The sequence below is a fragment of the Cucurbita moschata genome, unplaced genomic scaffold, assembly GCF_002738365.1.
Source record: "Cucurbita moschata cultivar Rifu unplaced genomic scaffold, Cmos_1.0 Cmo_Scf00046, whole genome shotgun sequence".
Classification (NCBI taxonomy): Eukaryota; Viridiplantae; Streptophyta; class Magnoliopsida; order Cucurbitales; family Cucurbitaceae; genus Cucurbita; species Cucurbita moschata.
In genome coordinates this window covers 904160-919189 of record NW_019268562.1, presented here as the reverse complement: position 1 = coordinate 919189, position 15030 = coordinate 904160, and the positions used below count along the sequence as shown (strand labels likewise).

At 34.2% G+C, this 15030-nt stretch overlaps 1 non-coding gene across 1 annotated transcript; it reads left to right on the top strand.

Annotated features, from left to right (window-relative positions):
• Nucleotides 1-14349: 14349 nt before the first annotated feature.
• TRNAF-GAA lies at nt 14350-14422 on the top strand. Its single transcript has one exon. It is a non-coding gene; the product is annotated as a tRNA-Phe (tRNA).
• Nucleotides 14423-15030: the final 608 nt, after the last annotated feature.

Sequence of the window (15030 nt, the reverse complement as noted above, 5' to 3'; positions counted from 1 at the left end):
GAAGTTCATAAAAGTCTTGTTAATCTAAAATACCATTGAACTTGACCATTATAGTGCCTCTCAAACGTAGGTAAAGTTTAAATTCAAGTCTCCTTGTCAAACTCACTCGGGTGCTCATCTCAACCATGATGGTGTTCAACAAGAGAGACCTCGAAAATAGCCGGATTATCGCATTAACCATTTGAATCACCTCAACCCCACTTGTTGAAATTGAAACAAATATCTATAACATAACACTAACATAGGTACGATGTTCATAAAAGTTTTTAATCTAAGATACTATTGAACTTGACCATTAAAGTACCTCTCAAAATGAGGTAAAGTTTAAATATAATTGGTGACAAAAGATGAAACTATAAAATAAAAAGAAATAAGAAAATAATATTCAATTTGAGATAATCAAACCAGAATCTCCTAGGTGAAAGCCAAATATCAAAACCGTTGTACTACAATGAATTTTTGGTGTAGTTGTCCTAAAGTCTTTTAGCTAATTGCTCAAGAGTTTTACTATGATGTTTTGGGTAATGTCTAATTCTTTGACACGTCCTTTCATGTGTGTGATAGAGTTCTCAGAATTACCGCGACGTTTCGAGCTATTCGATCGTGTGACTCTTTCTTCAAAAGGGTAAACATCAAACATCAGGTCTTTGATTGGCAACCCATCCAAAGGAGCGTCGATTACACCGATTCCATCAACAGTCTTCCCATGAGTTTATGGTGCATGACCCATTTTTTATACCATTCACCTTCGAGCGCCACCATAGTTTTGCATCGTCCGTGAGATGCATTGCGGCCAACGTAACTCTTAGGTCCTATGAACAAGTTCCAGTAACCGTCAAGTATTGTTCTACGTAAAAAATAAAGCTTTTTAATTCCTTAGCATCCCGGTTTCTATTTAAGGGGTTGTGTTCTTGGATTTTAAGTTTGTTAAGCCCACATGAACTTGTCTTGAGGTGTGGTTCTCTACAGCCCAACTTGTCAAACTCACTCGAGTGCTCATCTCAACCATGATGTCGTTCAACAAGAGAGAACTCGAAAACGACTGGATTATCGCATTAACCATTTGAATCACCTGCTGATCTCAACCATGACGTCGTTCAACAAGAGAGACCTCGAAAACGACTGGATTATCGCATTAACCATTTGAATCACTTGCTCATCTCAACCATGATGTCGTTCAACAAGAGAGACCTCGAAAATGACTAGATTATCGCATTAACCATTTGAAATTGAACAAAATATCTATAACATAACTCTATCAAAGGTACAAAGTTCATAAAAGTCCTATTAGTCTAAGATAGAAACTGTAAAATAAAATGAAATAAGAAAATAATATTCCATTGCCGGGAATCGAACTCGGATCGTGGGTGAAAGCTAGATATCTTGACTGTTGGATAACAATGAATTTTTGGTGAAGATGTCCTAAAGTCTTTTGTCAGAACGCTGAAGAGTTTTAGCATAATATTTTCTTTTTAATGTCTAACTCTTCGACACGTCCTTCCCTATGTGTGTTAGAGTTCTTAGGGCTACCGCGATGTTTCGAGCTGTGAGATTGTGTGGCTCTTTCTTCAAAAGAGTCAATATCAAATGTTTGGTCTTTGATTGGCAACCTATCCAGGGGAGCGTCGATTGCATCGATTCCATCAACGATCTTCCCATGAGTTTATGGTGCATGACCCATTTTTTATACCATTCACCTTCGAGCACTACCATAGTTTTGCATCGTCCATGAGATGCATTGCGGCTAACGTAACTCTCAGGTCGTATGAGAAAGTTCTTGTAGCCCTCAACTCTCAGGTCGTATGATAGAGTTCTTAGAGCTACTGCGACATTTTGAGATGTTCCATCATGTGGCTTTTTCTTCAAAAGAGTCAACATCAAACGTCAGGTCTTTAATTGGCAACCCATTAAGGGGAGCGTCGATTGCATCGATTCCATCAACGGTCTTCCCATGAGTTTATGGTGCATGACAAATTTTTTATATCATCCACCTTCGAGCGCAACCGTCCATGAGATGCATTGTGGCCAACGTAACTCTTAAGTTCTATGAGCAAGTTCCAGTAACCTTCAAGTATTGTTCAACGTCAAAAATAAAGTTTTTTTAATTCCTTAGCATCCTTGTTCCCATTTAAGGGTTTGTGTTTTTGAATTTTCAGTTTGTTAAGCCCAACATGAGCTTAGCTTGGGGTGTGGTTCTCTACGACCCTCCTTGTCAAACTCACTCTGGTGCTCATCTCAGTCATCTCAGCCATGATGGCGTTCAACAAAAGAGACCTTGAAAATGACCGTATTATCACATTAACCATTTGAATGACCTCAACCTCACTTGTTGAAATTGAACCAAATATCTATGACATAACCCTGTTAAAGGTTCAATGTTCATAAAAGTCTTTTTAATGTAAGATACTATTGAACTTGACCATTATAGTGCCTCTCAAACCAAGTTCATAAAAGTCTTTTGAATTTAAGATACTATTGAACTCATCCATAATAGTGCTTCTCAAACCTAGGTAAAGTTTAAATATAATTGGTGACAAAAGATGAAACTATAAAATAAAAGAAATAAGAAAATAAAATTTCTGTCGAGAATCAAACTCGGGTCTCCTCGATGAAAGCCAGATCTTCTGTGTAATGTCTAACTCTTCGACACGTTTTTTTTATGTGTGTGATAGAGTTCTCAGAGATACTGCCACATTTCTTGTTGTTCGATCACGTGGCTCTTCCTTCAAAAGACTCAACATCAAACATTAGGTCTTTGATTGGAAACCCATACAGGGGAGCGTCGATTGCTTCAATTCCATCAATGGTCTTCCCATAATTTTTTGGTGGATGACCAGTTTTTTATACAATTCACCTTCAAGCGCCACCATAGTTTTGCATCGTCCATGAGATGCATTGTGGGCCGATGTAACTCTCAGGTCCTCTGAGAAAGTTCCTATAGTCTTGAAGTATAATATCAAAACATATTAACGTATTTGATATGTTAAATATTAAAATAATTGATGTGTATCATAAACATTAAATAAAAATATATATTTGAAATTTGAATGAGATTCATATTAATTAAACATGCATTATGATATTATACCACATTTTAATATTATTTAAATAAGATATTATATCTTAATGTATTAGGTATTCAAATATATAATTTGACAAAAATTATCACAAGTTCACTGTAAATAGAACTCTAGGGTTAAGTCAAAAAGCATCAAACACTAAATACTGTGACATTTTAGGTGATATTTTGCAGAGGAAGTTGATAAGGTTTTCAAAGAGCAGGTGGTCATGTCTGACATTTTAGGTTAACGACATGGTGAAAAGAAACCAGAAATTCAGATATTGGTAATTAACTACAAACCTTTGAATAAGGTTTTAGAATAAATAAGATATCCAATTCAAAACAAAAATGATTTGATATAAAGAATTTAGAGTCAAATGTTTTTATAAAATTCGACATGAAATTGGGATTTTGGAAAATTCTAATTTCTTAAAATGAACAAATATAAAATAGCATTTAATGTCCAATTTAGAAAATATGAGAGGAACGTCATGCCATTTAGGCTAAAAAATGCTCAATCCGAAATTCAGAAGATTATGAATGATATTTTCAATCCTTTCAAAAAAATTCGATAGTTTATATTGATGATGTGTTGATATTTTCTAAAACCATTAAGATCAACACTTTAAACATCTACATATATTCATTAATGTAATCAAAAGAAATCAGCTAGTTGTGTCCATACCCAAATCAAATAATATCAAACTCAGATCCATTTTCTTGGATTTTAAATTTATTTTAGCCTTATTAAAACCCATCCAATGGTCTTTGTCTCAAACTTTGGTGATGACGTATCCTAGAAAAGCCAACTTTTTAGGTTCTCTCCATTACGTGTCTTATATCCTTAAAGATATCAGGCACATTTACAAATGTCTTGATGAGTGTCTTCAAAATAATATAAAGTCTTGATTTGTAAGGGATATCTCTACGACCCAAAAAAATCAAATCATTAGTCAAATAAACTCTCTGCTTAAGTCTTATTGACCCAAGGGCAGATCTCATAATGAAACGTGACGCATCAAATATTGGATATGAAGGTATCTAAAATTGTCAAAGAGGACAGAGAATCAATTATCATATTTCATTCAAAAGCCTCAAATAATACCATACCAATTACAAAATTGTATATATAAAAAAAAAAGTATTATTTTCATTGTACTCTATGTACAAAAATTTTAAAGAAATTTTAATCACTAAAACTATTAAAATCTATTCCAGAGTCAAATTTAGTTTTAGAAAAAGAAGGGAATAATCTTATTTCAAACAAAAAAATAATTTTGCTAGATAAAACTAAATTTTGTTGTGGTTTGATTTTAAAATTCTACCTATAAAAGAAGTTGAAAGCACCTTGGGAGATTACCTATGGGAGAGTTTCTAACAAAGTCTCTCTTCTCTCCTTTGTCTTCTCAAACTAATACTAATCCAACCAATCATTTGCATGTTCTCAAAAGTTCAATTACCTATAAAAGAAGTTGAAAACACCTTGTGAAAGTCTGTAAGCATACTACGACCTCTAGCTTTGCAAAATCCAGCGTTGTTGGCGCTTATCAAAATCGTTGCCAAAATAAAGTTTAACAAGTGGTTCTATGGTGTAGTGATTAGCACTTTCAACTTTGAATCTAACGACTTGTGTTTAATTCCCGATAGGTAATCCACCAATTTATACAAAATTGGTCCATAGCCGATTCGGTAGGGTCACTTTTGGATCGATAATCGGTAGAAGGGGTCACTAAGGTTGAGATCATACAAAATGGGACCATAGCTCAATGTTAGAGCATTTGATTGCAGATCAAGAGGTCACACATTCGAACCTAATTGGGCCCTTCTATCTAGGATAGAAATTTGTTACACTTTTTGGACCGACACTATGTCTAAGGGGTAACTAAGGTTAAAATCCTACAAAATGGATCCATGGCTCAGTGGTAGAGAATTTGACCGATCACCCGTTACTAAGGTTAAAATCCTACAAAATGGATCCATGGCTCAGTGGTAGAGAATTTGACCGATCACCCGTTTGTAAGGTTAAAATCCTACAAAATGGATCCATGGCTCAGTGGTAGAGAATTTGACCGATCACCCGTTTGAACTTGGTTGGGCCCTTTTATTTTGGACAGACATTTTTTACACTTTTGGACTGGCACTCTGTAGAAGGGGTCACTAAAGATGAAATCATGCAAAATGGGTCTTTTTACACTTTTGGACTGGCACTCTGTAGAAGGGGTCACTAAAGATGAAATCATGCAAAATGGGTCCATAGCTCAGTGGTAGAGCATTTGACTGCAGATCAAGAGGTCACCAAATAATTACCGATTCCATGTACATTAAGAAAAGAGTGTGGTATCCAAGCACCCACAGTCTTGTACTCACTCAATGTTTTCCATATCTTTCATGTAACTAAGAGTAGTTGCCCTAGACAAACAACACCAACTATTTTTTATGTTTTAATGTTTTAAAATGTTTTTTTTTAACATTTCCCTTATTTTGTACTATGAACCTATAAACTCTATTTTGAATATAATGTAAATATATATGTTCATTATATTTTAATTCTTTTTTTTATTTCGAGAAAACATTTTACTTTGTTTTCAACCTCTTTTAACTTGCAATCCGTGCTTCGAGAACCCACCGAAAATGGGTCATGACTCCCTTTTTGTTTTCACTTACTCCTCCTAAATCTATAAAATGTCTCCTACTTTTATTCATTTTCTTTTTTCTTAAATATCAAAATCTTAAATAAAAAGGAAGAGCAACATTTCCTTGTACTATGAACCTATAAACTCATGTGGAGCTTAAATTACTTCATGTGGAGCTTCAATTACTATATGCTAGTTACAATTTTTAGGGTTGACTAATTGGACACGAATTCATGGATTTATGGAAATTTTTGTGTAATTATCAACTTCAACTTATATTTTCAAATTTTTAGGACATAATTTAGGTAGTTGTTTTTATGAGTCGTAACCTTGTTTCTTTGCATAATATGGATTTAGTTGAACTATTATTATCGATAAGATGGAGATGTCTTTGAATTGACTAATAGACCTAGGTTCATCGTTGTTGTCTTTTAACTTGTGATTTTGCAAAAAGCTTAACTAATATGAACTGTTATGTCACAAGAACTTGAAGGTAAATCAAGAATATACCCACACATCATTCAAGATGGCAATAAAATGGAGTTAAATTGAATGCACTTTAGTTTCATGTTTGGCGTGTTCAAGATAAAACATAATTGTATTAATGATATTGAGCCTGGAGTCTATAAGAATTTAATGATTTTAAGAGAAATTCTTGTTTTATTAGAGGATACCAACTTTATATATGGTACTAGGAGTTCAAGAATCTGGATTTGAATCTGGTTAAGGAACAGTACGATTTGAAAGTTTTGAATCTAGACCAAATTTATACCAAATTATGACCTTTTATGACTAATTATAAATTAAGAGAAAAATATTGTTGTAATGATAGATTTATCTCTAAAGCTTTCGTGACGAAACAAGGTTTAGACTTGCAGTTTAAAGTCAGGAGATGCGGTCACAGGTGTGATTATTTTGGATGGGTTCGTAATAGAACTTATCGTTGAGACGAGGGAGCCTTCAAAGGTTGTGCACTCACAGATGAGGTTGTTATGTAGCGTTAGTCTGTCTTTTGTGTTTGAGTTTTTTTGTATTTTTTTTTTTTTTGTAATTGTATCCCAAACACTTACAGAATTACTATAGAGAAAAGAAAAAAAAATAGAATTACTATAAGAGAAGAAAAAAGAATAGAATTACTATACAGAGAAGAAAGAGAGAAGAAAAAGAATAGAATTACTATAGAGAGAAGAAAAGAATAAAATTACTATAGAGATAAGAAAAGAATAGAATTACTATAGAGAGAAGAAAAAAGAATAGAATTACTATATATAGAGAAGAAAGAGAGAAGAAAAAGAATAGAATGACTATAGAGAAAAAAAGAATAGAATTACTATAGAGAGAAGAAAAAAGAATAGAATTACTATATAGAGAAGAAAAAAGAAAATAATTACTATAGAGAGAAGAAAAAGAATAGAATTACTATAGAGAAAAGAAAAAAGAACAGAATTACTATAGAGAGAAGAAAGAGAGAAGAAAAAGAATAGCTATAGAGAGAAGAAAAAATAGAATTACTATAGAAAGGAGAAAAAATAGAATTACTATAGAAAGAAGAAAAAATAGAATTACTATAGAGAGAAGAAAAAAGAATAGAATTACTATAGAGAGAAGAAAAAAGAATAGAATTACTAGAGAGAAGAAAAAAGAATTTATTCTTTTTGTGGAGTCCGAGAATTAAACACGGGACCTCTTGCACCCTAAGCGAGAATCATACCACTAGACCAAATGCCCTTTCTAAGGAAAATGCAATATTTTTAACTCCTACTCAATATATTTTTTTCTCTCAAGTTTGAAATCTATTTTCTTGAGCGGTTGTTGGACTATAAAATAAAAAATTGATGGTCTAGTATTTTACTTGTAAGTAAGACATGTAATGTTTAATTGTTCTAATATGCAAGTGTTATCGAATAAACTACAACCCAAAAAATTTGTTTCTTAGCGTAATATGAATTTAGTTGCAGATGGAGAAAGAAATTTTCTTTAAAATAATAAACAGACCCAAGTTCATCGTTGTTGTTGTCTAATTGTGATTTTGCAAAAAGCTTAACTAATATGAAATATCAAGGTAAATCAAGAATATATCCTACACGTCATTCAAGATGACAATAAAATGGAGTTAAATTGAACGCAGTTTTAGTTTCATGTCTAGCATAATTGTATTAATGATATTAAAGAGAACTTCGTGTTTTATTAGAAGAGACCAACTTCTTTTAAGATACTAGGAGTTTAAACTACTTCCATTGTAATTTCAATCACTCCACAATGATTACAAATTTAGGGTTGGCTAATTGGACATCAATTATCAACTTTAGGTTATAATTTAGGTAGTAGCCATTATAATATTAATGAGCACAAGTGTTTCAATTCTTTTATGGACCATATGTGTTATAGTTAAATGAATATATAATATTATGTATGTCGAGGTTTGGGTAAAGCACAAAGTAGTAAGGAACACCATTGTCAACTCTAGAGCCACCCACAACTCATGATGGAGACCGATGCAAAATATTTTAACATCCTTTGGCATCAAGATAAAGGAAAGATGAATGCCATCAAATTGGAAGCTTTGCCTGTCTTAAGAGTCACAATGAGAACTCTAATCAAGCTGGAGCCTTGGAATAGGCAAATTGTTTAGTGATAGGTTAAATGGATGACTTCGACGTCGTGTCAGGAATGAACGTCCTACTTAAACATAAAGTCATTTACATGCCCCTAGCAAAATGTCTAGTAGTAATGGAGTCTAACCTGATGATCATTCAGAAAAACATCCATCAACCAAGAGGGTTGAAAATCATGTCGATACTACGGTTGAGAAAGAATCATAGCCATGATGAATCTACGCTTGTTGCTACTGTTGTAATTGAAAAGGGGAGCTCGAGGGAGCCAACCTCAATAGAAACCTTGTTGCCACTACATGAACACCACGACGCAAAACAAGGTCAGATAATGGATTTATCCCCACCAGAAGAGACAAAAACAAGGTCAGATACTGAAGAAGGGAGACAGAAACAAACCACTGAAGCAACACATGTTCACACGTAAATATCATCTAGACGGATGAAGAGAAGGGTCAGTCGGAAGCGTCAACCACAATAATTTTAAGAAAAATAAAGAGTTCATATAAGTTAAGTTCAAATAAACTTCGAGTTCAAAGCAACAAGAACCAAAAACTTGTGTGAAAATACTATGGACTAGTTAAAGTTATCCATCAGATTATGAAGACATCATATAGAATCCAATTGCTCTTATGGATGCGGACTAACCTTGTTGTCCACGTTAGTAACTTGAAACGTTATTATTTTGACCAAGAAAACATCAAGAAGAAGCAGGTGGTATGACGTCATACAAATAAGAAAAAAGTTTCAAGCGAAGAAAGTAGGAAAGACACGAACAGAGAAGACATGAAGACTCAACAAACCGAGAAGTGATTTTCAACAACACCTAGTAGGTTGGAAGAGACTCCTCATTATGAGATCAGCTGGAAACACATCGAGAGACCTAAAGTCAGCCTCATCCAATAAATTGTGTGGGGGCAGATGTCACAGTCATGATTGCCCAAGGCGTGTTGCCTATGGTTGCATGTTGCATGTCTCAGCCATTCTTGTAAACGATTTGTTGTCCAAGGCGGTTATTTGAGCAATGTTATTGTTTACCGATTTTTTAGGCGACACGCCTTGAGCAATCATGACCGTCACAATTGGCTAAGACATTTGTTGTCCATATGTTATTGTTGTCCAAGAGACTCCTCATTATGAGGTCATGATTGGCTAAGACATTTAAAGACGTTTTACCTAGGGCAACTTCTATCACAATCCTCTTCTCGCTCTCTGAAACTTCTTTAAATGTTATTGTTTACTGGTTATTTGGGCGCATCTTCTTTAAAAGGGTTGTGACGACAGATGACCTGAGTAAAACTTCTATTGGGAGATCAGTGCAATAGAGAATGTGTGTCTCTTTCCTGACACCTTCAGCGGACAACATAACAAAGAGTTCCTAGAAAAAATATCATAGAACAATTTGTGTAATGCCTTTGAAGTTAGGCTCGAGGCTCTATCTTATCTTCCAAGAATATGGTTCATTCTCTATTCACATAGAAATTCTGCAATAGAAAGTGGTACCCTCATCTTCTTTTACAAAACTTTCTCAAGTCCTCATGGAATGATTTGAAAGTGGTACCCTCATCTTCTTTTATAAGACTACCTCGGCCTTCATGGAATGATTATGCTATGTTGATTCTTAGAGAAGGGAGTAGGAGTAAGAGTAGATGACTGTTTATGGTCCAAGTCCCGAAAAAGCAAGTCTTTATGTCAAGAAAGGAGAGGAATCCTCATAGTTTCCAAGAGTTGAAGAGAATCATACATACACAAATTTCCTTTGTTTGTTTATTCTTGTTGTTCTCTCTCTTCAATTAACATGTTATAAAGACATTGTAAATTATAATTAAATATAGCTTCCTTTTTTTTTCTTTCCAAATATCCATCTGAATTACTTCTTGGTTCGAGGTTTAAAAAAACCTATTTCAAATATTATTATATTGCATGCTTCAATTTGATATAATTGTTGGGGGCATTTTGAGAATCAAACTCGAGACCTCTCGCACCCGAAGCGAGAATCATACCACTAGACCAAATGTCTTGTAGTGGATCTATCTTTTATGCGCCTCAATATTTGAAATTTATCCACATGTTTTTGTTTCAATTCTAGAAATAGAAATGATATTCATAGAAATACATAATTTAACAATGCAAATAAGAAAAACTCGTGATCAAGTTTTAGATAAAAGTAGCAAACATGTTGATAGATATAAAAATAAATTCAAGTTCTTTCTCTGGCCTAATTATCAATTGGAAGATTTAGCTGATATGAATTGTTATTTGATACCAATAATAACAGTCATTTTAGTATGCTATATTTTTCTTATGAATTTTAAACTCATTATTTTTGTTTGTTCATTCCACCTAATTTGTAAAAAAAAAAAAAAAAAAAATTATACCACTAGACCAAATGCCCTTATAGTGGATCTATCATTTTTAGTTGCCCGTGTGTATATGTTTTCCGCACCTCAACATATGAAATTTATCCACATATTTTTGTGCTTTAGAACCTACTATTATTAACTTCACATGGTCTATCACACAGTTGAAGCAGCATTGCCACTAGAGCCCATGCATTCCTTTAGGATAGATATGTTAAAAATTAGGCCCATTTGATAACTATTTTGTTTTTTTTTTGTTTTATTTCAAAATTATGTGTTTTATCCTTTTATAAAAATAAAAAAAATAATAATAATAAAAAAGAAAATAAAAGAAAACATTTGAATTTTATGCAAAATTTCACACCCAACTAAGTTTTTGAAAAATATTTTTATTTATTTTTTTTCTTTATTTTAGTTTTCCAAACATAGATTGATATGGAGTGGCTAGTTTTCAAAACTACTTCTTTGCTACCATTGAACAATATTTATATTGTAAAATGGGATTCACTTCTTTAAGTTTATGTAGTTTCTTTTTATTACTATGTTTACTTCTATCTCATGTTACTCCAGTTGTGTTTACTTCGTTTTATACAAAAGTTCACCATAATTAATAAATCCATGTGCTTAATACATTCTCTACAAGAATAAATTTGTTTGTATCAGGATAAATTACAATGAATACGGAGAAAAGAAATCCAAAAAATAAGTAGAAGGTTGAGAATTTCACTCAACCACACAATGTCAAAGCGTGACTGCATGGCTCACACGCGATCCTCGGATTTCGAAGGGGAACTTCTCAACTTGGGAGATCAATTTCATTCATCACAAATCTGATTTTTACATAATAATTTGTGGGTATTTATAGCCTCCCACAAAAAAAAATTAGTTGCTCGGATTTAATCTCGATCCCCTTAAATCTCCAAAAAAAAAAACGAAGTCAATTTGACAATTCTACCATTACAAACTTTATGAAATTAAAAATAAATAATGTTTTCTAACAACTCATGTAATGATGCTTACAACTTCATTTGCTCCGTGTAAATATTCAGGACATCCAGCTCATGATACATATTGCAGGACATCCTACCTAAAGAGGAATAGGGGCCTTTTAGAACACATCGTAATACAGATAATGGTTACTTCTAGATATGGATCCTAGCAACTTATTTAGCATGTTATTCACATAGTTCTAGGTACTTGGTACATGGATTATTGATGAACCTAGGTTTATACATAATGTCATGGGTTAGGCTTTAGGAGTTGAGGTTTTAGCTTAGGAAAACATTAGAGGGTAACCTAACCTGGACTAATTCGTGTGAAAACCTACTAGCACTTTGAGGACCTCTTTCCTTCACCAAACTTATGGATAAACTTATTTAGAAGGTGCAGGAACAAGTTTGGAAATGAACAGTGGACTATAGTTCTCAAATTCGAGGTAAACCCATGAACACGATACCCCAAAACAAAAAACTTGTATCTCTCGATTGGGTACTCGATTAAGATTGCTTCTTTCCCCTAATAGTCTACCCTAATTCATAATTTATAGACGGATTTTCCACTGCCATTGAAACGTCTAGAATTTCTATAATTTCATTCTTGATTTTTCTGAATCTTCTGCCAGAAAAGTCTTCTCCGATCGGAGCCTTCCTTTTTCAAGCACCTTGTAATTCTTATTCTATAAAAAATTTAATGATTCGGGAAGTTTATAAAAATTAGAAAAAGTACCATCTTTTCTTAATGTTTTTTCAATTTTACGGTTTCTTTGCCTCTAGATACAACCTAGTAGGGATTATACACTGTCTCTTATTGGAGACCTTGAGTGTTGCAAATTCTCCCCTCCTTTGAAAACTTTCGGTCATCGAAAGTGCTTATTCTAAAATAGGTCAAGGTACAAGGTTCTTATTTGCCTTCTGTTTCCCAAGTGGCTTCTTCTAGTCTAAGATTCTTCCATAGGACCTTAACGAGAGAGATTTCCTTGTTTCTCAATCATTTGACTTTCTTGTCTATTATTTGAATCGGGTCTTCTTTATACGTTATGTCATCTCTCAAGAAGAGAGTTTCATGAGCCAGTACGTGCGAACGATCTAGGGTATACTTCCGTAGTATGGATACATGAAAGATATTATGTATTGTAGACAAGTTTGGGCATTGCCCGATTCTATAGGCCACAGATCCAATTCTTTCTAATATCTCAAAGGGACAGATAAACCTAAGGCTTAGCTTCCCCTTTTTACCCTACCAGAGCACCCTTCTCATGTGGTGCTACCTTTAGGAATATATGATCCCCTACCAACAATTCCATGTCTTTGCGCATTAGGTCTGCATAGCTTTTCTCTCGGCTTTGTGCAGTTTGTATCCTAGCTTTAATCTTCTGGACTGCAGTGTTGGTAATTTGCAACAGCTATGGCCTAGTAGTTGTCATTTGCCCCCCTTCTTCTGAAAAGATAGGGGATCGAAATCTTCGTCCATAAAAAACCTCGTATGTGGCCATTTGTATGGTGGCTTGGCAAGTATTATTATAAGCGAATTTCATAAGGGGTAGGTACTTATCCTAGCTTCCTCCAAAATCCATCACATATACCCTCAACATGTCTTCCAATATTTGCTTGAGCATTTCTGTTTGACCATCTGTTTATGGGTAGAATGTAATACTATAACTGCGTATCCAATGCCTTTTGTTGAATTTTCCAGAAGCGAGATTTAAATCTTGCATCTCGGTCTGATACTATTGCCTTTTGTTGAATTTCCAAAAGTATACCCAATACCTTTACTGATGAATATTCATTTTTAATGTTAGCAAGTGTAGCTCAGTTGGGAGATTGTTAGACTAAAGATTTGAAGGTCACATGTGTTTTATCCACGTTCAACGCACCTAATACAAGTTTATTACCTGACTATACAATCTAAAAACATAACTTGCTTATTCAATCTAAAATTAGTGATTATTTCTTTTTTAAACATAATGAATTAGCGGAAATACCTTTACTTATGAATGTTCATTTTTAATATTCGCGGGGATAGCTCTGTTGGGAGAGCGTCAGACTGAAGATTTGAAGGTCGCGTGTTTGATCTCCACGTTCACCGCACCTGATTCTAGTTGCATAACCCGACTATTCAATCTAAAATTAGTCATTGTTCCTTTCGGAAATCTCAATGAATTTTCGGAAATACCTAACGTGTTATAGTTCACCGCACCTTATACAAGTTGGATAACTTAAATATCTTATTAAAAATTAGTGATTATTTCTATTTAAAATTTCAATGAAGTAGGGAAAATACATTTACTGATGAATTTTCATTTTCAGCGTTAGTGTGGATAGTTCAGTTGAGAGAGCGTTAGATTGAAGATTTGAAGGTCTCGTGTTCGATCCACGTTCACCACACATGGTTCATGTTGCACAATTTGACTATTCAATCTAAAATTAGTGATCATTTCTTTCTAAAATTTCAATTAGTTAGCCGAAATACCTTTACTCAATAACTTTCATTTTTAATGTTAGCCGGGATAGCTCAGTTTGGAGATTTCAGATTTGAAGGTCATGTGTTCGATCTCCACGTTCACCGCACCTGTTTCTATTTACATAACCTGACTATTCAATAAAAAAATTACTCATTATTTCTTTTTAAAATCTCAATGAATCAGCGAAAATATATTTATTAATGAATTTTCATTTCTAATGATTGCGGGGATAACTCAGTTGGGAGAGCGTCAGACTGAAGATTTGAAGGTCACGTGTTCGATTCACGTTCACCGCATGTCACAGCCCAAAATTTGAATCTCGAAATTAAGAGCCGGACCAACAGACTATGCAATGAAATCGTGTAAGAACCAATAGAGAAACGAGATTTCACAAAAAGAAACTTTAACAATTATGAAGGAGGTTTAAAATCCAAAGAAATCGTGTAAGAACCAATAGAGAAACGAAATGATGCATGACAAATCTAAACAAAATTATGCACAGACTCCTAGACGCCCCGGGACACTCCTCTGTGGCATTAAGATTCAGCATGCATTCCCGCCTCGATCCCTGGCCTCACTCGCCTGAAATTCTACGCCTACTTGTAGGCTCTTTTCGCATCCTTATCTTGGTAGGTAACCACGGTCTTTCTCGGGTTTCTATGCAGGGTGATCTAAGCTACAACTCTTTTATGCATCATAAGAGGCTTGCCCATCTTATGCAGTGAAATGATCAGCGTCCTGAGGTGAGGCGCGACCTCATAAGCAAATCTGAGGGGATCGTATGGCTGGATCCGAATACGTGACTCTCTCTCTGAACATCATCCGTGGAGGTTAACTGACGACCCTCACACGGGACCATACATCCACAAAGCGGGGTGCGACCCCCTATGTGCCGGTCAGCTAC